Here is a 22,598-nt window from a genome sequence, read left to right on the forward strand (position 1 = left end):
AGTAGGGTGTTCTTTAACCTCCATGCTTTTGGAGGTTTTCCAGACTTTTTCCTGTGGTTGATTTCAAGCTTCATAGCATTGTGGTCTGAAAGTATGCATGGTATAATTTCAATTCTTGTAAACTTATAAAGGGCTGTTTTGTGACCCAGTGTATGATCTATCTTGGAGAATGTTCCATGTGCACTCGAGAAGAAAGTATATTCTGTTGCTTTGGGATGGAGAGTTCTAAATATGTCTGTCAAGTCCATCTGATCCAGTGTATCATTCAGGGCCCTTGTTTCTTTATTGACCGTGTGTCTAGATGATCTATCCATTTCTGTAAGTGGGGTGTTAAAGTCCCCTGCAATGACCACATTCTTATCAATAAGGTTGCTTATGTTTATGAGTAATTGTTTTATATATTTGGGGGCTCCGATATTCGGCGCATAGACATTTATAATTGTTAGCTCTTCCTGATGGATAGACACTGTGATTATTATATAATGCCCTTCTTCATCTCTTGTTACAGCCTTTAATTTAAAGTCTAGTTTGTCTGATAGAAGTATGGCTACTCCAGCTTTCTTTTGGCTTCCAGTAGCATGATAAATAGTTCTCCATCCCCTCACTCTCAATCTAAAGTTGTCCTCAGATCTAAAATGAGTCTCTTGTAGACAGCAAATAGATGGGTCTTGTTTTTTTATCCATTCTGATACCCTATGTCTTTTGGTTGGCGCATTTAATCCATTTACATTCAGTGTTATTATAGAAAGATACGGGTTTAGAGTCATTGTGATGTCTGTATGTTTTATGCTTGTAGTGATGGCTCTGGTACCTTGTCTCACAGGGTCCCCCTTAGGATCTCCTGTAGGGCTGGTTTCGTGGTGACAAATTCCTTCAGTTTTTGTTTGTTTGGGAAGACCTTTATCTCTCCTTCTATTCTAAATGACAGACTTGCTGGATAAAGGGTTCTCGGCTGCATATTTTTTCTGTTTAGCACACTGAAGATATCGTTCCAAGCCTTTCTGGCCTGCCAAGTTTCAAAAGAGAGATCAGTCACGAGTCTTATAGGTGTCCCTTTTTATTTTAGGGCACGTTTATCCCTTGATGCTTTCAGAATTTTCTCTTTATCCTTGTATTTTGCCAGTTTCACTATGATATGTTGTGCAGAAGATCGATTCAAGTATGTCTGAAGGGAGTTCTCTGTGCCTCTTGGATTTCAATGCCTTTTTCCTCCCCCAGTTCAGGGAAGTTCTCAGCTATTATTTCTTCAAGTACCCCTTCAGCACCTTTCCCTCTCTCTTCCTCCTCTGGGATACCAATTATGCGTATATTATTTTTTTTTTTAGTGTATCTCTTAGTTCTCTAATTTTCCCCTCATACTCCTGGATTTTTTTATCTCTCTTTCTCTCAGCTTCCTCTTTTTCCATAACTTTATCTTCTAGTTCACCTATTCTCTCCTCTGCCTCTTCAATCTGAGCCGTCGTTGTTTCCATTTTGTTTTGCATTTCGTTTAAAGCGCTTTTCAGCTCTTGGTGACTGTTCCTCAGTCCCTTGATCTCTGTGGCAAGAGATTCTCTGCTGTCCTCTATACTGTTTTCAAGCCCAGCGATTAATTTTATGACTATTATTCTGAATTCACTTTCTGTTATATTATTTAAATCTTTTTTGATCAGTTCATTAGCTGTTGTTATTTCCTGGAGATTCTTCTGAGGGGAATTCTTCCGTTTGGTCATTTTGGATAGTCCCTGGAGTGGTGCGGCGGACCTGCAGGGCACTTCCCCTGTGCTGTGGTGTATAACTGGAGTTGGTGGGCGAGTCCACAGTCCGACCTGATGTCTGCCCCAGCCCAACGCTGGGGCCACAGTCAGACTGGTGTGTGCCTTCTCTTCCCCTCTCCTAGGGGCGGGATTCCCTGTGGGTTGGCGTGGCCCGTCTGGGCTACTTGCACACTGCCAAGCTTGTGGTGCTGGGGATCTTGCGTATTAGCTGGGGTGGGTAGGCAAGGTTTACGGGGGCAGGAGGGGCAGGCTTAGCTCGCTTCTCCTTAGGTGATCCACTTCAGGAGGGTCCCTGTGGCAGCGGTAGGGAGTCAGATCAGCTGCCGGAGGTTTGGCTCCCCAGAAGCACAGAGTTGGGTGTTTGAGCAGAGTGAGCAAGTTCCCTAGCAGGAACTGGTTCTCTTTGGGATTTTGGCTGGGGGATGGGCGGGGGAGATGGCGCTGGCAAGCGCCTTTGTTCCCCACCAAACTGAGCTCTGTCGTCTGGGGGCTCAGCAGCTTTCCCTCCCTTTGTCCTCCAGCCTTCCTGCTTTCTGAGCAGAGCTGTTAACTTATGACCTCCCAGATGCTAAGTCGCACTTGCTGTCGGAACACAGTCCGTGAGGCCCCTCCGCTTTTGCCTGCCAGACTCGGGGACTCTGCTTGGCCGGCGAGCCCCCCCTCCACCCCAGCTCCCTCCCGCCAGTCCGTGGAGCCCGCACCGTCTCGCCGCCCTTCCTACCCTCTTCCGTGGGCCTCTCGTCTGCGCTTGGCTCCGGAGACTCCATTCTGTTAATCCTCTGGCGGTTTTCTGGGTTATTTAGGCAGGTGTAGGTGGAATCTAAGTGATCGGCAGGACGCGCGGTGAGCCCAGCGTCCTCCTATGCCACCATCTTCTGTGCTTGTTGTAGTAGAGTTTTTTTTAAATGTTTGTTTATTCATTCATTCATTCATTTATTTATTTAGAGAATCCCAAGCAGAGCTGTCAGTGTAGAGCCTGACATGGGGCTCAAATCCATGAACTGTGAGATCACAACCTGAGCCAAAAACAAGAGTCAGATGCTTAACCAACGGAGTCACCTAGGCATCCCATAAGTACAGTTTTTAAACTGTAATGCACACTCATCATTTCAGAATGAGTGTGCATTATAGTCATTTAATGAACAGTGTGATGAATGTTTCTTTTAAGAAGCTTGTTAGAATTACCTTGTAAGAATATATCTTAAACACTTCAGTATAGGCATATAGAATTGGGGTATCTTTCACTCAATGAAATAACACTGTTCTGAAATCATTTTTATTCTAGTTTGTCAGATACTTCTTTTAAGCTGTGTTGTTACCAGTTCTTATAAGAAATATATAATGCATATGTGTTCCATTTACTTAAATAAAACTGTGCTGAAATGACCTTAGAGAATAAACTGAATGTTGCTGGAGGGGAGGTGGGCGAGAGATGGGCTAAATGGTGATGGGTATTAAGGAGGAAACTTGCTGTGATGAGCACTAGGTGTTATATGTAAGTGACGAATAACTAAATTTTACTGCTGAAACCAATATTACACTATATGTTAACTAGAATTTAGATGAAAAATTTGAAACAACAACAACAACAACAACAACAACAACAAAAAGCTTACTAAAACCAAAACAACAACATCTGCCATCCTAAGGCTGAAGAGCTCTTCTTTCTTCTTTAGTACTGTATGGAGTTTAGTAAGATAAGGAATTTGGTGGCTCTTTTGGGAATTCTCTCTGGGGATCCTGCAGAATAAACTCATCTATATGCCCTGGAAAGTGTTTTATGTCTTAGCCATCACAATGCAGCAGAAGGGTAAGCTTCCAGTGTGAGCTTAGTTACCTGTTCACCAATCCCTCCCCTTGGTGGACTTCACTTCTCCTTTTGTCATACAACAGGTTGGACTGTCCAATGTTCTGTGAAAGCTTTTTCTTGGAAGCAGAAAGGAACTTGAACAGTAGTTTTTAAGTTAGGGGAGTCATCCCTCTCCTTCATAGGAGACTCTCTCTTGATCTTGGGATCTGTTCTATTGCACTTTCATAAAGGTGAGAAACGAAGTTACCTTTGGAGAAGGAAGCTAGGATAGGCTGCTTCTAGTCACTTGACTGAGGGATCCACCCCATAGCTTTTTATCTCTTGACCCTTGTTATACCCCATCTCTGACTGGATAGTGTGGTGTAGGGGAAGTGGGGGCAGTGGCTTTCCTTGGGATGGGGGCTTCTTAATGGGAACTAAGTCCAATAAAAGATAATATGAGATTTAAGAAGGCTGTTGATCTGGTTTAGCAGGACATGGGTAGAGGATGAAGTCAGATTTAGTACCTCAGCACTCCTAGGGCTATTTATTAAGACTCTTATGAAAAGCTGAGAGAGAGAGAGAGACAGAGAGAGAGAGACAGAGAGAGAGACACACACAGAGAGAGCAAGACAGAGAGAGAGAGAGAGAGAGAGAGAGAGAGAGTTAGTTAGAGCCAGTTAGAAGTGGCTTTGGAGATAGAGCAGGGGCAGGAGATCCCAGAACATTCTAGAAAGTTATTTAGAAACAGTTTCCAGATCATTAAGATAGTGGTTATGAGCAAGTGAGGGTTTGGAAAGACTGGAGTGACCCAGTCTCATCTCTCTTTGGTGGAACCATTAAATTTCAGCCATACTTCCTTACAAACGAGTGGGACACTTTGTCTTCTCTTGAGTTTCTAGGACATCCTGATACTATGAAACGAGCACTGGAATTGGGATCAGAAGTTCTAGGCTCTACCTCTAGCTCTTGCCACTGACTTGCTCTGTGACATGGGCAAGTTACTTCTCTTCTCTGATCTATGTAACATGAAGGAGTGGACTCCATGGTCTCTGAAAGACCCTTGCCCCCTGAACACTCCTGAGTCTCTGACTCAGTGGGGTGAGGTAGAGTAGGGAAACAAAACAGTCTTTGCCTTCCAGCCTTCATTGTGCAGTCTTACTTCTTCAGTTGGAACCAATAAGTCTGAAACAGGTCATTATTCCCTTCACCTCTTCCTCCTAAGTGAAGTCTCACTGACTTTCATTCTTACTAAAGTTCAGCTACACAACTTCCTCACACACGACCAAAAATCCTGTCTGTCCCAGGCTTTTAGGGAACACTCCATCTGGCTCTAATTGGGGGCTTTATGACAGTCTTGCTTGATAACCTAACAGCTTTCAAGCTCACACAGCTGCTGAGATGTGAACCAGTATTTTTAAGGTATTTGGGGGCCCTCTAGATGAGGTGAGATATTTTCTTCATAGACCCCCTCAGTATAAAAGGTGAAGTCACATAGGGCAAGGTGTTGAGGAGCAACTCTGCATTTGTACCACTATGGGTAAGAGTCCAGGAAAACAGTACTTTCTTGCCTTTTAGAATGCATACATAAAGGATACTAGGTACACAGCTCTGCCTCTAGTCTCTGCTAAATTACACCTGTTAGCCTTGGCAAGAAAATTTCATGTTTGGGTTTGACCAAGGTACATTCACACTTAGATTTGAGCCCTATCTATATCTGAGTGGAAGTGCCAAAAAATAATCACTGAAACACTATGGTATAACTGTATTATTTAAAATTTTTGCAGTAGATAAAAGCTATTTTAAAATCAACTAGTTTTGTTTTTACTTTAAAAGCAATACATGTACATAGTAAAACATTTAACCAGTGTAAACAGCCAGGCTACCAGGTTCATTCCCTAGGGGGTTCCCACTAGTAATAGTTTCTTGTATATTCCTTGTAGGAAATGTTAATGGTTTATACAGAGCAACATATTTGTTTATTAGTATTTTTTACACAAAAGTACTCATAACAGATACACTGTTCTGTACCTTGCTTTGTTTATTTAACTGTATTTGGAAGGATTTTCAAATTTACAATTTACAAATGTGTTTACTTCATTCTTTATAATGGAGGCTAGTTGGAGGTAGAATTTATACCTTATTTTAATAGACCATTCCCCAGATGATGAACATTTAGGGATTTCCCTCTTTAGTCTTTTGCTACTAGAAACAACACTATAGTGACTATCCTTATACACATGTACATGAACAGGTGTAATCCATCTGTAGGCTAAATCCCTAGGAGTATAACTGTTGAGTCAAAGAGTATGCATATCATATTTTTTAATTTATTGGTGAATTCCCCCCCCCAAATATTGCCCAGTTTATACTCCAACTAGCTATGTATGTATGTATGTATGTATGTAACTGTTTTTCCCCACTGTCACCCACACTGGATATTATCAAATCTACTTCTTTGACAGTATGATAGATAAAAAATGGCATCTCACTTTAAATTTCTTTCATTACGATTGAAGATGAGAATTTTTATTAGCCATTGATAGTTTTTATTCTGTTCCCTCCCTGCTCATACCCTTTCCCGTTTTGTGTTGCATGCAACTTATTCTTAATGATTTGTAGAATCTCTGTTATTGAAAAAAAAGTAGTCCCTTCCTTCTCTGTTTTATGCAAATACATGTTATTAGATTGTGTTTTCATTTTATGTTGTATAAATTATTGTTATTAAGTTTTTTTATTTAAATTCAAGTAAGTTAGCATACAGTGTAGTCTTGGCTTCAGGAGTAGAACCAAGTGATTCAAATCTTACATATGACACTCATTACCACAAAAAGGGCTCTCCTTAATGCCATCATCCATTTAACCCACTCCCCCCCCCACCAACAACACTCAGTTTCTTCTCTTTATTTAAGAGTCTCTTATGGTTTGGCTCCCTCTCAGTTTTCTTTCTTATTTGTCTTTCCCTTCCCATATATTCATCTGTTTTGTTTCTTAAATTATACATATGAGTGCAATCATATATTTGTCTTTCTCTAACTTACTTATTTCACTTATCATAATATCTTCTAGTTCAATCCACAATGTTGCAAATGACAAGATTTTATTCTTTTTCATTGCTGAATAGTATTCCACTGTATATGTATACCACATCTTCTTTAACCATTCATCAGTTGATGGATACTTTCTTTCCATTATTTGGCTATTGTTGACAGTGCTGATATAAACATTGAGGTGTCTGTGCTCCTTCAAATCAGCATTTTTATATCCTTTGAATAAATACATAGTAGTGGATTTGCTGGGTCATAGGGTAGTTCTATTTTTCATTTTTTGAGGAACTTCCATACTGTTTTCCAGAGTGGCTGCATCAGTTTGCATTCCCACCAACAGGACAAAAGGGTTCCCCTTTCTCCACACCTTCACCAATATCTGTGGTTTCCTGAATTGTTAATTTTAGCCATTCTGACAGATGAAATGTGGTATCTAATTGTTGTTTTGATTTGTATTTCCTTGACAATGAGCGATGTTCAGCATTTTTTCATGTGTCTATTAGCCATCTAGATGTCTTCTTTGGAAAAGTGTCTATTCATGTCTTCTACCCATTTTTTCACTGGATTATTTGCTTTTGGGGTATTGAGTTTGGTAAGTTCTTTATAGATTCTGGATACTAGTCCTTTATCAGATATGTCATTTGCAAATATCTTTTCCCATTCCATCAGTTGCATTTTAGTTTTGTGGATTGTTTTCTTGGCTGTGCAGAAGCTTATCTTGATGAGGTCCCAGTAGTTCATTTTTGCTTTTGTTTCCCTTGCCTCCAGATACATGTCAAGTAAGAAGTTGCTGCGGCTGAGGTCAAAGAGGTTGCTGCCTGTTTTCTTCAGTAGGATTTTAATGGTTTTCTGTCTCATATTTATATCTTTCACCCACTTTGAATTTATTTTGTGTATGGTTTAAGAAAGTTGTTCAGGTTCATTCTTCTGCATGTCCTGTCCAGTTTATATCCTTTCCTTCCACTTCTACTTTTTGGAATAGTCTGAGAACAGGTATTAACTCTGTTTTTAAATGTCTGTTGGAGCATTCTTTCATGTGCCTGTAGGCCATCTGGATGTCTTCTTTAGAGAAGTGTCTATTCATGTTTTCTGCCCATTTCTTCACTGAATTGTTTGTTTTTTGGGTGTGGAGTTTAGTGAGCTCTTTATAGATTTTGGATACTAGCCCTTTGTCTGATATGTTATTTGCAAATATCTTTTCCCATTCCGTTGGTTGCCTTTTAATTTTGTTGATTGTTTCCTTTGCAGTGCAGAAGCTTTTGATCATCATGAGGTCCCAATAGTTTACTTTTGCTTTGAATTCCCTTGCCTTTGTGATGTGTCAAATAAGAAATTTCTGCGGCTGGGGTCAGAGAGGTTTTTTTCCTGCTTTCTCCTCTAGGGTTTTGATGGTTTCCTGTCTCACATTCAGGTCCTTTATCCATTTTGAGTTTATTTTTGTGAATGGTGTAAGAAAGTGGTCTAGTTTCATTCTTCTGCATGTTGCTGTCCAGTTCTTCCAGCACCGTTTGTTAAGAGACTTTTTTCCATTGGCTATTCTTTCCTGCTTTGTCAAAGATTAGTTGGCCATACTTTTGTGCATCTAGTCCTGGGGTTTCTATTCTATTCCATTGGTGTATATGTCTGTTTTTGTGCCAATACCATGCTGTCTTGACTATTACACCATTGTGGTAGAGGCTAAAGTCTGGGATTGTGATGCCTCCCGTTTTGGTCTTCTTCGAAATTACTTTGGCTCTTAGGGGTCTTTTGTGGTTCCATACAAATTTTAGGATTACTTATTCTAACTTCAAGAAGAATGCTGGTGCAATTTTGATTGGGATTGCATTGAATGTGTAGATAGCTTTGGGTAGTATTGACATTCTAACAATATTTATTCTTCCAATCCATGAGCACAGATTACACCTCATACCAAAGTGGCTAAAATGAACAAATCAGGAGACTATAGATGCTGGCGAGGATGTGGAGAAATGGGAACCCTCTTGCACTGTTGGTGGGAATGCAAACTGGTGCAGCCGCTCTGGAAAACAATGTGGAGGTTCCTCAAAAAATGAAAAATAGATCTACCCTATGACCCAGCAATAGCACTGCTAGGAATTTACCCAAAGGATACAGGAGTGCTGATGCATAGGGGCACTTGTACCACAATGTTTATAACAGCACTTTCAACAATAGCCAAATTATGTAAAGAGCCTAAATGTCTGTACATCAACTGACGAATGGAAAAAGAAATTGTGGTTTATATACACAATGGAATACTACGTGGCAATGAGAAAGAATGAAATATGGCTTTTTGTAGCAACATGGATGGAACTGGAGAGTGTTATGCTAAGTGAAATAAGTCATACAGAGAAAGACAGAAACCATATGTTTTCACTCTTATGTGGATCCTTAGAAACTTAACAGAAGTCCATGGGAGAGGGGAAGAAAAAAACAACAAGGCTAGAAAGGAAGGGAGCCAAAATATAAGAGACTCAAAACTGAGAACAAACTGAGGGTTGATGAGGGGTAGGAGGGAGGTGAGGGTGGGTGATCGGTATTGAGGAGGGCACCTTTTGGGATGAGCACTGGGTGTTATATGGAAACAAATTTGACAATAAATTTCATATTAAAAAAACTGAGAACAAACAGGGTTGATGGGGGATGGGAAGGAGGGGTGGTTGGGTGATGGGTATTGAGGAGGGCATCAGTTGGGATGAGTACTGGGTGTTGTATGGAAACCAATTTGACAATAAATTTCATATTTAAAAAAAGACATAGGGTAATAGAATGGATAACAGAACAAATCCATCTATACGCTGTTTACAAGAGACCCACTTTAGACCTAAAGACATCTTCAGATTGAAAATAAGGGGATGGAAAACCATCTATCATGCTAATGGTCAACAAAAGAAAGCCAGAGTAGCCATACTGATATCAGACAATCTAGACTTTAAAATAAAGACTGTATTAAGAGATGCAGAAGGGCATTATTTCATAATCAAAGGGTCTATCCACCAAGAAGACCTAACTATTGTAAACATTTATGCACCAAATGTGGGAGAACCCTAATATATGAATCAATCACAAACATCAAGAAACTCATTGATCGTAATACCATAAGAGTAGGAGACTTCAACACCTGACTCACAGCAATGGACAGATCATCTAATCAAAAAATCAACAAGGAAACAATGGCTTTGAATGACACACTGGACCAGATGGACTTAACAGATATATTCAGAACATTTCTTCCTAAAGCAGCAAAATATACATTCTTCTCCAGTGCACATGGAACGTTCTCCAGAATAGACCATATACTGGGACACAAATCAGCCCTAAATAAGTACAGAAAGCTTGAGATCATACCGTGCATATTTTCAGATCACAATGCTATGAAACTCGAAATCAACCTTGAGGAAACATTTGGAAAGGTAACAAATACTTGGAGAATGAAGAACATTCTACTAAAGAATGAATGGGCTAACCAAGAAGTTAAAGAGAAAATTAAAAAGTATATGTAAGCCAATGAAAATGATAACACCACAACCCAAAACCTCTGGGATGCAGCAAAAGCAGTCATAAGAGGAAAGTATATAGCAATCCAGGCCTTCCTGAAGAAGGAAGAAAGATCTCAGATACACAACCTAATCTTACGCCTTAAGCAGCTGGAAAAAGAACAGCAAATATAACCCCAAACCAGCAGAAGACAGGAAATAACAAAGATTAGAGCAGAAATTAATTGTATCAAAACAAACAAACAAACTAAACCCAGTAGAGCAGATCAATGAAACCAGATGCTGGTTCTTCGGAAGAATTAACAAAATTGAGAAACCATTAGCCAGTTTGATCAAAAAGAAAAAGGAAAGCACCCAAATAAATAAAATCAGGAATGAAAGAGGAGTGATCACAACCAACACAGCAGAAATAAAAACAATAATAAAAGAATATTATGAGCAGTTATATGCCAATAAAATGGGCAACCTGGAAGAAATGGACAAATTTCTAGAAACATATACACTACCAAAACTGAAACAGGAAGAAATAGAAAATTTGAACAGACTAATAACCAGTAAGGAGTTTGAATTAATAATCAAAAATCTTCCCCCCCCCAAAAAAAAAAAAAAAAAAACAGAGTCCAGGGCCAGATGTCTTTCCAGGGGAATTCTACCAAACATTTAAGGAAGAGTTCACACTTGTTCTTTTGAAGCTGTTCCCAAAAAATAGAAATGGAATTAAAACTTCCAAACTGTTTCTATGAAGCCAGCATTACCTTGATTCCAAAACCAGACAGAGACTCCCCTAAAAAGGAGAACTATAGACCGATCTTCCTGATGAACATGGATGCAAAAATCCTCAACAGGGTATTAGCCAATCAGCTCCAACAATACATTAAAAAAATATTCACCACGACCAAGTGGGATTTATACCTGGGATGCAGGGCTGGTTCAATATCCACAAAACAATTACTGTGATTCATCACATCAATAAAAGAAAGGACAAGAACCATATGATCCTCTCAATAGATGCAGAGAAAGCATTTGACAGAATGCAGCATCTTTTCTTGATAAAAACCCTCAAGAAAGTAGGGAAGGAAGGAGCATACCTCGAGATCATAAAAGCCATACATGAACGACCCAACGTTAATATCATCCTCAATGGGGAAAAACTGGGAGCTTTTCCCCTAAGGTCAGGAAAAAGACAGGGCTATCCACTCTCACCACTGTTATTCAACATAGTATTGGAAGTCTTAGCCTCTGCAATCAGGCAACACAAAGAAATAAAAGGCATCGATATCGGTCAGGAGGAGGTCAAACTTTCATTCTTCGCAGATGACATGATACTCTACATGGAAAACACAAATGACTCCACCAAAAAACTGCTGGAACTGATTCATGAATTCACCAAAGTTGCAGGATATAAAAATCAATGCACAGAAATCTGTCGCATTCGTATACACCAACAATTAAGTGACAGAAAGAGAAATCAAGGAATTGATGCCATTTGCATTTGCACCAAAACCCATAAAATATCTAGGAAGAAATCTAAGCAAAGAGGTGAAAAATCTATACACTGAGAAGTATAGAAAGCTTATGAAAGAAATTGAAGAAGACACAAAAAATGGAAAAAGATTTCATGCTCCTGGATAGGAAGAACAAATATTGTTAAAATGTTGATACTAACCAAAGCAATCTACATATTCAATGTAATCCCTATCAAAATAACACCAGTATTCTTCACAGAGCTAGAACAAATCATCCTAAAATTTTTATGGAAACAGAAAAGACCCCGAATAGCCAAAGCAATCTTGAAAAAGAAAATCAAAGCAGGAGGACTCACAATCCCAGACTTCAAGCTATACTACAAAGCTGTAATCATAAAGACAGTATGGTATCAGCACAAGAACAGACACTCAGATCAGTGGAACAGAATAGAGAACCCAGAAATGGACCCACAAACGTATGACCAACTAATCTTTGACAAAGCAGGAAAGAATATCTAATGGAATAAAGACAGTCTCTTCAGCAAGTGTTGCTGGGAAAACGGGACAGCGACATGCAGAAGAATGAACCTGGATCAGTTTCTTACACCATACACAAAAATATAGTCAAAATGGATAAAAGATCTAAATGTAAGACAGGAAGCCATCAAAATCCTTGAGCAGAAAGCAGGCAAAAACCTCTTTGATCTTGGCCACAGCAACATCTTATTCAACATGTCTCCAGTGGCAAGAAAACAAAAACAAAAATGGACTACTGGGACCTCATCAAAATAAAAAGCTTATGCACAGTGAAGGAAACAATCAGCAAAACTAAAAGGCAACCAACAGCATGGGAAAACATATTTGCAAATGACATATCAGATAAAGGGTTAGATCCAAAATCTATAAAGAATTTATCAAACTCAACACCCAAAAAGCACATAATCCAGTGAAGAAATGGGCAAAAGACATGAATAGACACTTGTCCATAAAAGACATCCAGATGGCCAACAGACACATGAAAAAATGCTCAACTTCACTCATCATCAGGGAAATACAAATCAAAACTGCAATGAGATACCACCTCATACCTGTCAGAATGGCTAACATTAACAACTCAGGCAACAATAGATGTTGGCGAGGATGCAGAGAAAGAGGATCTCTTTTGCATTGTTGGTGGGAATGCAAGCTGGTGCAGCCACTCTGGAAAACAGTATGGAGGTTACTCAAAAAACTAAAAATTGAACTATGCTATGACCCAGCAATTGCACTACTAGGTATTTATCTAAGAGATACAGTTGTGCTGTTTCGAAGGGACACATGCACCCTAATGTTTTTAGCAGCACTATCAACAATAGCCAAATTATGGAAACAGCCCAAATGTCCATCAATGGATGAATGGATGAAGTGGATGTGGTATACACACACACACACACACACACACACACACAATGGAGTATTACTTGGCAATCAAAAATGAATGAAAACATGCCATTTGCAACTACGTGGATGGAACTGGAGGGTATTGTGCTAAGTAAAATTAGTCAGAGAAAGACAAAAAATCATATGACTTCACTTATATGAGGACTCTAAGAGACAAAACAGATGAACATAAGGGAAGGGAAACAAAATATAAAAACAAGGAAGGGGGCAAAATATAAGAGACTCATAAATATGGAGAACAGAGGGTTACTGGAGGGGTTGTGGGATAGTGGATCAGCTAAATGGGTAAGGGGCACTAAAAAATCTACTCCTGAAATCATTGTTGCACTATATGCTAACTAATTTGGATGTAAATTTTAAAAAATAAAAAAAATAAAATTAAAAATAAGTAAAGAAATAAAAGTTGCTTCTGACAACACGCATAGAATTCTACTAATCTGTTTATGTTGGAAGGTTTTCTAAAAGAATTTCCCTTCTGGGGAAAAGAATACCTTTTTCACAGAAAGCACATTAAAGAAAATTTTTTTAATGTTTATTTTTGAGACAGAGAGAGAGACAGAATATGAGCGGAGGAGAGGGTCAGAGAGAGTGGGAGAAATAGAATCTGAAGCAGGCTCCAGGCTCCAAGCTCTCAGCACAGAGCCTGACATGGGTCTCAAACCCATGAACCGTGAAATCATGACCTGAGGTGAAGTCGGATGCTCAACCGACTAAGCCTTCCAGGTTCCCCCACAGAAAGCACTTTTTAAAAGACTATTTTTAGAGCAGCTTTACATTCAAAGCAAAATTGAGACTAAGGAACAGAGATTTCCCATATACCTCATCCTCACACATGAATAGCCTCTGCCATATCAATATCACTCATCAACATAATACCTTTTTCCCCAAGGATGATCCAACGTTGACATATCATAATCATCCAAAGCCCACAGTTTACCTTAGGGTTCACTCTTGGTGTTGTACATTTCATGGGTTTGGACGAATGTATAATGATCTATATCTATCATTATAGTAGTTATCATACAAAGCAATTTCACTATCCTATAAGTCTCTGTACTCTGCCTATTTATCCTCTCCCCCTCCCCACAAAGAACTTAAAAAAAACCTAATTCATGTGTTTTTTTTTCTCAGGTGACTGTAAGGCTGAGAGTGGATGCTGATAAGCATCTCCCTCAAGCCCAACCCATTCCCAGTCCATGTCCCCCCTTCCAGGTTACTGGAATTGGCAAGTAGTTTTACCAACAGTTCTCCCTCATCCACATCACCAAAGTTAAGGATACTGTGCTGAAGGCCATCTCCCACGTGGCTTGGTACCATGTGCAGGAATTTTTCCTACCTTTCTGGAATTTTCTGCCATCATGACCATGTAATGATGTTGGGACATGACTGGTCAGAGCTTGTAGGGTAGGTTTCCCAGAAAGAGTTAAGTCAGAGATGACTGGGAATGAAAGAGATGGTCCTCTAAGGATTTGGTTTAGAATTCCTCATATCTTAGAGCATAGTTTCTAGGGTTATGGTTTTCAAACTTTTTGGCTGAGGCCTACAATAATAAATACATTTTAAATACCATATACTTCTCATAGCCACACACACACACACACACACACACACCTTAAACATATGTTTCACGAAATAGTACCTACCCTCACCATGTGTGATGTACTCTGAACTTATCCTTTTCTATTGCATAAAAAACTGATGTTTTAAAAGTGTATTACAAAAATTACTATAGTTTGAGATAAATCACTCTAAAGAGGGATTAAGAATTCAGTCCTGATTAAAGACCCTGGAACCCCTTTGCTTAAGGATTTTTTGCTTTAAAAATTAAACTAAAAAAAATTCAGTGGATTCTTTGTTATCATCAGAAAAACATCTCAAATTTAACACAGCATCAAAGGACCTTCACAATCAAGCCTTTACCAACCTTTCAACCTTAGCCCTTACTTCTTCTCTCTACTCTCCCTCATATTTTAGCTCCATAGATTCCTTCATGGAAATCAGCTTTCATGCCTCTCTGCTTGATCTTGTGTATGGCATTTACTCCACTTGGATTTATTTTCATTCCATTTTCCTGTAAAAATGCTCTAATTTAAGATCCAGTTCAAATGTTCCCTTGTCTCAGATCTTATCTGCTTTCCTTTTTCTGAAGTCCACTAGCACTTTGAACTCCTATAACATATAGTATGTATTAAACACTGCCACATTCCCAAAAGCATGTGTGACAATGATATAGTGGGTACTGTGATTATTTGCTCATGTGCTACAGTGTTTTTAAGGTGGGGACTGGGTCTCAGTTCCCACCGTGTTTCTGACGCTGAGAACAGTGTCTGGTTCAGACACAATAGATGGATGAGTTTGGATATTATGGATAAATGGATAAGTGAGAGACTGAACTTTTGTTCTATAGCCTGTGTGTGTTCTTACGTGCTCACTGGAGCCCACTGGAGGGTGCTGTTGACCCCCGTGACTAATGTAGGCACAGCCAGGAAAGGCTGTGTGTAACAATTCTTGGATCTTCTCCAAAATCCTCCAACAACTGCTGGAGAAACTGTAGAGGAGGGTACCCATGGAGGAGATCTAGGAGACCAACAATCACTACACAGAGTCTCTGGCTATGGGTTGCTACTACTGGTCTCTTCTCCAAGTTAATGAGGGACTTGGGCAAAAATGGTTAAGTCCTGGGGAATAAAAATTGATGCAGAAGAAATATATTTGAGCTCTGACAGAAGCCATGGAGTCTCTGGTGGAGATGTCATTTCACTACTCACACTAATCTGGAGAGCTAAGGCAGGATAGGCAGCAGTTACCCTTCTTGATCACAGAGAAGACCAGAAAGACTAGGTGTCTTGCCCAAAGTCACACAGTCCACAGAGATACCACCTATCCTTTTGTTTCCAAGCCCAGGAAGTTCTCATTCCACCTGGTCAGGGGGACTACCTTACCCTTCTTATCATTTGTTTCTTATAGGCCATGAACAACAATTTTGAGGTGCTTTTTGTCCAAAGGTACCAAGAAACTATGAAGGCTGTGTACACCCACAATATCTTTACTCTGATTATCCAAATCCATTGAATCTTTGAACTTAGCATGCTGGATAACTTCCTACTTCTGAAGAACTTCATTGACTTCCCAGAACTGTGTGCCTGGCTTGACAGATAAGATGAGAGACTTAATGTCCAACTGACAAGTCAGTGGATACCACAAGAAAGATGAAGATGGAGAGGGAGAGAGATGTGTCTTGCAGGTCAGGATTAAGCCCTACAGAGAGAAAGCGGCTTCCACAGATCACTGAGGGACTGGTCGGCAGATTCTGGACAAGAACTCACATTCCCTGACTCTAAGACTAGTTCTTTTTATTTGTTTCCAAGGCCCTCTACTCAGAAGAGAACTGCACTGCATACTTGTATACTCCCACACTGCATTACTACGTTTTTTTCCCAGTCTAATTAGCAGCTCATGTCTCCTGGTCAGAAATTTTTAAAGAAAGAAGCAGGAGCAAAGTCCATGTGAGGGGAACCAGCAGGAGTGGCACTGGGGCCAAGGACCTCAGAGACTGTCTTACAGCTTTTTGGAACCTCTCTGGTGTCCAAGCTGTTGCCTTGAGACTTGGAATTGAACTACCTGTATAAAAGCATCTCTAACAGGAGTATGATGGTGAGAGTGATGGGCTTGATGAAGATGAGCTTCAGCAACATCTTCCACACCCTGGAGAAGATTAGTGTATAGGGCCAAAATGTGGAGTGGGGAACAAAGCATAGAGAAGGGGGGAATGCTTTAGCACCATTATCACAGATCCCCCTTGACATACACCATCCTATGGGAATAGGGAGGCTGAGAGAGGCAGATTTATTATCACTCCCTTCCCCTTGATAAGCAGTTTTGCCTTACAGTAAGACCTATGGCTTTTTCATTAAGACTTGGGGAGATCTTAGACCTCTTTCTGAGCACTTGGCTTAGATGCTTAATACAGTTTTGAAAGAACCATGGTCTGAGATTCAGCCACCCTGGACTCTTGTCCCAGATATGTCCTTAGCATGCAGTATGATTAACTAACTTCACATCCCTGGAACTTAATTTCCCCTTCTGTAAAGGGTTTGCACTAGACATCTAGAACTTTCTTCAAGAGTCAGGACACCTGAATTCTAGTCCCAGTTAGCCACTGACTTTTTGTGAGACTTTGGGAAAATATCTACTTCTCATTTGGCCTCACTTTTCCAATATGTACATGAGAGGTACGCATTTGGATCCAGGGAACACTCTGAGGGGCCTTCTTGATCTGGGTCTGTGCTATGTGACCTAGAGTAATCTCTTTCAAGTCCAAATGCTAGCCTTCCTGAATGCATTATTTGAAATCAATGATAAGGTAAGGGTCAACATGAATGCCCTGTCTCTACTGGTTGGATAAGTATGGCATGGGCACCTGGTCCTTGACATCCTTCTCTGTGTCATATCATTTTTATGCAGAAATGTGTGGGAAAGGAATGCCTGTACATTTATTTAGGGGTGCAGGGAGCTCTGTGAATGTGTTCTGTGGAGGTTGTAGGTGGGTGAGCCAGTTCCTGCCCAAAAGACCAAGTGTGCAGAGCATGGGCATAGTGTAGAGATGGTGACCCACATTCTGCCTATAAGAACCAGGCCCTCGTGCCACTCTGGGCAGCTTAATCTGATTCCCTCTACTACCACCTCTCCTCCAAATCAGAACAAAATTAGCTCCCAGAGTCTTTTACCCAGCCCTCTAGCAGAAGGATTGTCTAAAATTTTCTGGAAAAAGTACAGATAGTAAATATTTTAGTCTTTGTGGGCTATATTGTCTTCACCACAACTACTCATCTTTGCTGTTTTGGCCCCAAACGGCCACAGACAATAAGTGAATAAACATGCATAGCTCTGTGCCAATAAAACTTTATTCCCCAAAACAGGTGATCAGCTAGACTTGGGCCCTGGCTTGTAGTTTGCCAACCCCTGTTCTAATGTAAAGTTGAACCCTACAAATTATGAGCATTTTGTGTTCATGTTTGTCTTTTCTACCAACCCAAGGGCAGAGACAATGACTTATTCATCTTTCTTTAACCCAAAGAGGAAGGTAAAGACCAGGAAATTTTAACTAAAAAATATTTATTAAACACATACTATGCCTTTGGCCCCCTACTATGTCTCAATAGTATACACATGCAGAGTACTGACACATGGTAAATATCTGTTGCATTGTCCAACTTAAATATATATAAATAATTATTGAAGCTAGGCAATAGATTCATAGGGCTCATTTTTCTATTTTCACTATTTTCTTACACTTTTGAAAATTTCCATGTAGAAAGTTTTTAAAAAGAACAAGAAAGAGCAGGAAGCAGGAAAATAGATGTCACACAAAAGACCTAGGAGTCCTTAGAAAACAATATTAGGCATTAGCACCTGCAAAACAATATGCTGGGTATGTGTGAAGGTAGTATTGAGATGTGTGTTGGCAGCACAGAGGGTAGTAACATGTGTGAATGAGCATGGTTGTGTGTCTTTTTATCTATATATCATCCTGTATGTAGAGTGATATGATTGTGTGTGCACACAAAGGAATGCATGTGTGCAAAGGAGTATATGAGTGTGACAGATTTTAGACAGATTTTATGCCTAAATGGATGAATGTAAACATTGTTAATACATCTGATGTGCACGTGCAGGTTTAGTTGAGTGTATGCATATGTAGTTATAGGAAAATTTGTATGTCCAGGAGTGTGTAATTGTGGATATTTTGTGATTGTGTGTATACACATAATACACACACACACACAAATCTGCGATGCATGTTTGTAATCAAGGAATTGAGTATGTAATGGTGTGAATATGTAATAGTAAATTTGGATGATTCAATATGTGTGCATTCCAAGAGAGTGGTGACTCACTCAGGGCTGTGAGTGTAAGGGTATGTTCTGTTCCTTTGGACTAGTGAGCATAAAGCATGCAGCAAAGCAGCACTGAATGTCTGTGTTGGGGCTGAGGAACACAAATCTACTGGACATATAACTGCCACCTCCCTCAGGAGTGAGACTGTGTCTGTAGAAGAGCCATTATTGTGTTTAGAAACTTGGCAGCTAGTTTTGAGGACAAGAAGGACATTACCTTCTTTCACAGTCAGGTTTGCTGCAGCCTCATTCCCTTGCTCTTCTACTTCATGAACAAGTAGAGGAGGCAATGAAGGTGAGCTCACAGTCCTCAACTAGCTTCCCCTATGCTCCCCTCTACATGCCCCTTTCTCCTCCTAGCAGCACCCCTAGTGTTTATTAACAGCAAGTTCCAAGTTGGCCTCTAGAATAACTTGATGCTTTGTTCCCTGTGGTGGCCTGAGGCCTGTTTCTCCAAGCAAGGAAGGCTAGTGGAGTGCAGGGAGGAGGCCTGGGAAGATCCTGCCCTTCCTCTTGAGACAGCCTGTTAGATCAACTCCTCAATGAAAAGCTGTCATCTGAGGCCTACCTAATTGCCTCATCATTCCTCTCCTCCAGTACCCAAAGTTCTTCTGTCTTATCCTATCCCTCTCTCTTCTTCTCACTTCCCCTAGTTAAGCCTGGACCAGAGGTCTACTTTACCACTTCTCCCAGAAAACGGGGGAGAATGTCATTGTGTGTCTAGGGAGAAACAGATTGTTGGGGAGTTGCATAGCCTGGGGCCAAGATAGCTGTCTGGCTCCTTTACTTTGGCCACCTTTTCTTGCTCTACAGAATGCCAAAGTCACCTTCCACTGTGCCAATTTCTTCTAGCGGTCAGAGCTCCAGAAGCTCTTTGACCAAATGGCCTAGGATGCCGGTCTATGGGCTCTGCAAAATGTCTGGAAGTTCTTTGTAAGGATGCATTTAATGGTTGATATTAGACAAAGCTTTGGGTAAGATCTTGGGCTTTGGATTTCTTTACATCTTTCGGGTTCCCTTGGGCCCTTGCCAGGGTTCATGGCATAGCTGATGACACCCTGGCTTGGCTCAAGGTAGCTGAGCTTTAGTTCTGGGTCCAGCTTATCTTGTCTCCTTTCTGTATAGTGAGAACATGTTCTTCAAAGTGAATGTCTTCCTTTCTCATCAAATACATCCATTACAAATGGCTAAATTTACATATATCTGCAACCTTATATATTAGTACACAGGCCCAACCAAAACCCTCCTCCTATTTCTTGAGTTGGGCCCAAGTTCTGGATGGTCTCATATTCCCCAGCCTGTACACTAGGAGTGAAAATATAGGGGATAGAGCACTGATCTGGGAGTTTGGAAAATTTAGGTTTGGTCCTTCTCAATTCTGCCACCTTGACAAGTCTCTTTACCACTCTGGCCTCAGTTTTCTGCACCTATAAAATTGGTTTATTGTAACTTTCCCTGTCCTCTTCCCAAGGCAGTTGGAAAGAGAGGGTCTTTGAAGGTTGCATATAAGCATGTCTACATGCAAAATAAACTAGATGATGCATAGGCCTGATCAGAGCCCTAAGCAATGTATTTGGATAGTGGATATTCTTGCAGAACAATATGCAAATGATTTCTTTTGTCTTTAACTGACAACATAATTGATTTTTGAAACATCCCATAGAACACACTGCCTCTTTAGAGAAATTGTCAGTTCTAACCCTAAGCACCTAAAATAGTTACCATATTCTTTTGGGCTTTTATGGCTGGCTCTGGTTGCTCGAGCAACATCTAGGAACCTCTGGATTGGAGTAAAATGACTAGCCAAGATTCTCCCTAAACGTTTTCCTTCCCTTTTTGTTTGTTGTTTTTCTTCCTTTCCAGAACATACTGTCAACTTACTGTCCTATGCTGTTTCCAGGGTTCTGGATTAAAAGGGGTGACCTTCTCTTTGGATTAAAGCCCAAGAAGTAGTTAATTTGGATTTCTGGGATGGGGACAAGGAGGCTTGATTTTTCAGGGCCACTTTGAAAATACTGGGACTCTGTGCCCTAAAGCTTTCTAGTCCATCATCTTCTGATGTGGCTAAGGGGACACTAGAGGTGCCTTTATCTCCAATCTTCCCTAGTAGCCTATCAGAGTGCTTGAAAATCTACTCTTGGGAAGTGTTCTTTTGTGTTAAGGATTCATGCTTGTAGAAAGCTCCTTGTAGCTTTTTTTCTCCCTTCCTCCTCCAAGTCAGGGGAATATAGCATTGGCTAACTTGCTGATATAACTTCCCTTTATATTTCTTCAGCTCCTTGATGATGGTGGTAGAGAGAAGAGAGAGGTGGTGACTTAGAAGGGCTGTTCCAGCTATAAGAGTCTACTTCACTAATTCATATTTTAGCAGGGCCATATTTATTAGGTACCACCTTGGTAGAACATTTTCATGGAAATTTGAAAAAAAGTCTTCACATGTTGGCTTTCTACTCACTGAGAAGACAGGCCCTATCTATCTAATTGCTGAGATGCCATACTCTAGTTAGACAAGATGGCATCCCACAAGGGAAGGGGATGCCCAGTTATGGGTTTAGCTCCCTTTTCTTTAAGCTTTCTCTGCACAAACTCTTTTTCTTTCTTTCTTTCCCTTAACTTCTTTTGCCCCTATATTGTTATTCACTCCTCTTGTCCCAACAGTCCTCCCCACCATTCTTTCATTGTTTAGCTTCCGCTTGTTACTCCCTGACCACAAGCATACAAAATGAGTGCTCACAAATGCATTCAGTTACATTGGCTGTATAAAAGATGGCTCTCTAACTCCTGTGGGAAAACCAAGCAAAATGGAGAAGATGCAGATGTTGTAGAGCAATCCAGTGTTCCCAGGGCCTCCAGAACTCAGCTGAGATTCCAGTGAGACTCTAAGGATTAAGTTAGCCAACCTCAGGGTCCAAAGACCCTGACCCCTTTCTTTTATGTACTCTTCCCTCCCCTTCCTTTCATTTCTCTGTCTTTGCTCCTTAGAAAATATCTTGCTTTCCTTTAAATTCAAAAAATACCCCTCACTGGGGGTGCCTTTCAAGAGGAGGGAAGTGTAAGGAATTAGAGAACTACTTTCCTCTGTATGGAAATGGCTCTTCTCTCCCTCAATCATCCTTTAAGTCAAAATAAGGAAAGGAAAAACGTCCATTCTCATTGTTTCATTGGGTCTCCTTAGAGACAGATGGTTACTGCCAAAACCTATATGGGCATTATAAAAGAGTAGGCTGGATAAAATGGAACCCTCGCTAGCAGAGGGGAAGCAGTGCATAGAGGACTGGGCCCTGGGTTAATAGTCCAGAGACCTTTTTGGGCCCATGGGAGAGAGGTAAGGAGGAGGGAAAAGGGAAGGATGGAATGAGAGTCAGAGGGAGGAATTGAGAGAGAGAAAAAGTGGGCTCCAATCTATTTTCCACAGGCTCCTGTTCTCATTTGGAGATGGGATACAGAACTACCAAGGGTAAAATTGACAGATAACAACTGTGGGCATGGAATGGGCACAAGAGTGCCTCTGCACTCTGTGCTCTGATCATCCTTATAAGGTGAGGTCACAAGGAATCCAAGTTAGGCTCATACATAGTGTCTCCATGAATAAAAAATAAGGGGTGGGAAAGAAAAACTTCAGTCAGAGAAACTTTATTTGGTGAGTTTCATGACTAGAAGCTCTACTGGGTGATTTTTTTTTTCCACTGAATCAATCAAGTGAATCAA

This window comes from Neofelis nebulosa, chromosome X (assembly GCF_028018385.1).
Source record: "Neofelis nebulosa isolate mNeoNeb1 chromosome X, mNeoNeb1.pri, whole genome shotgun sequence".
NCBI lineage: Eukaryota > Metazoa > Chordata > Mammalia > Carnivora > Felidae > Neofelis > Neofelis nebulosa.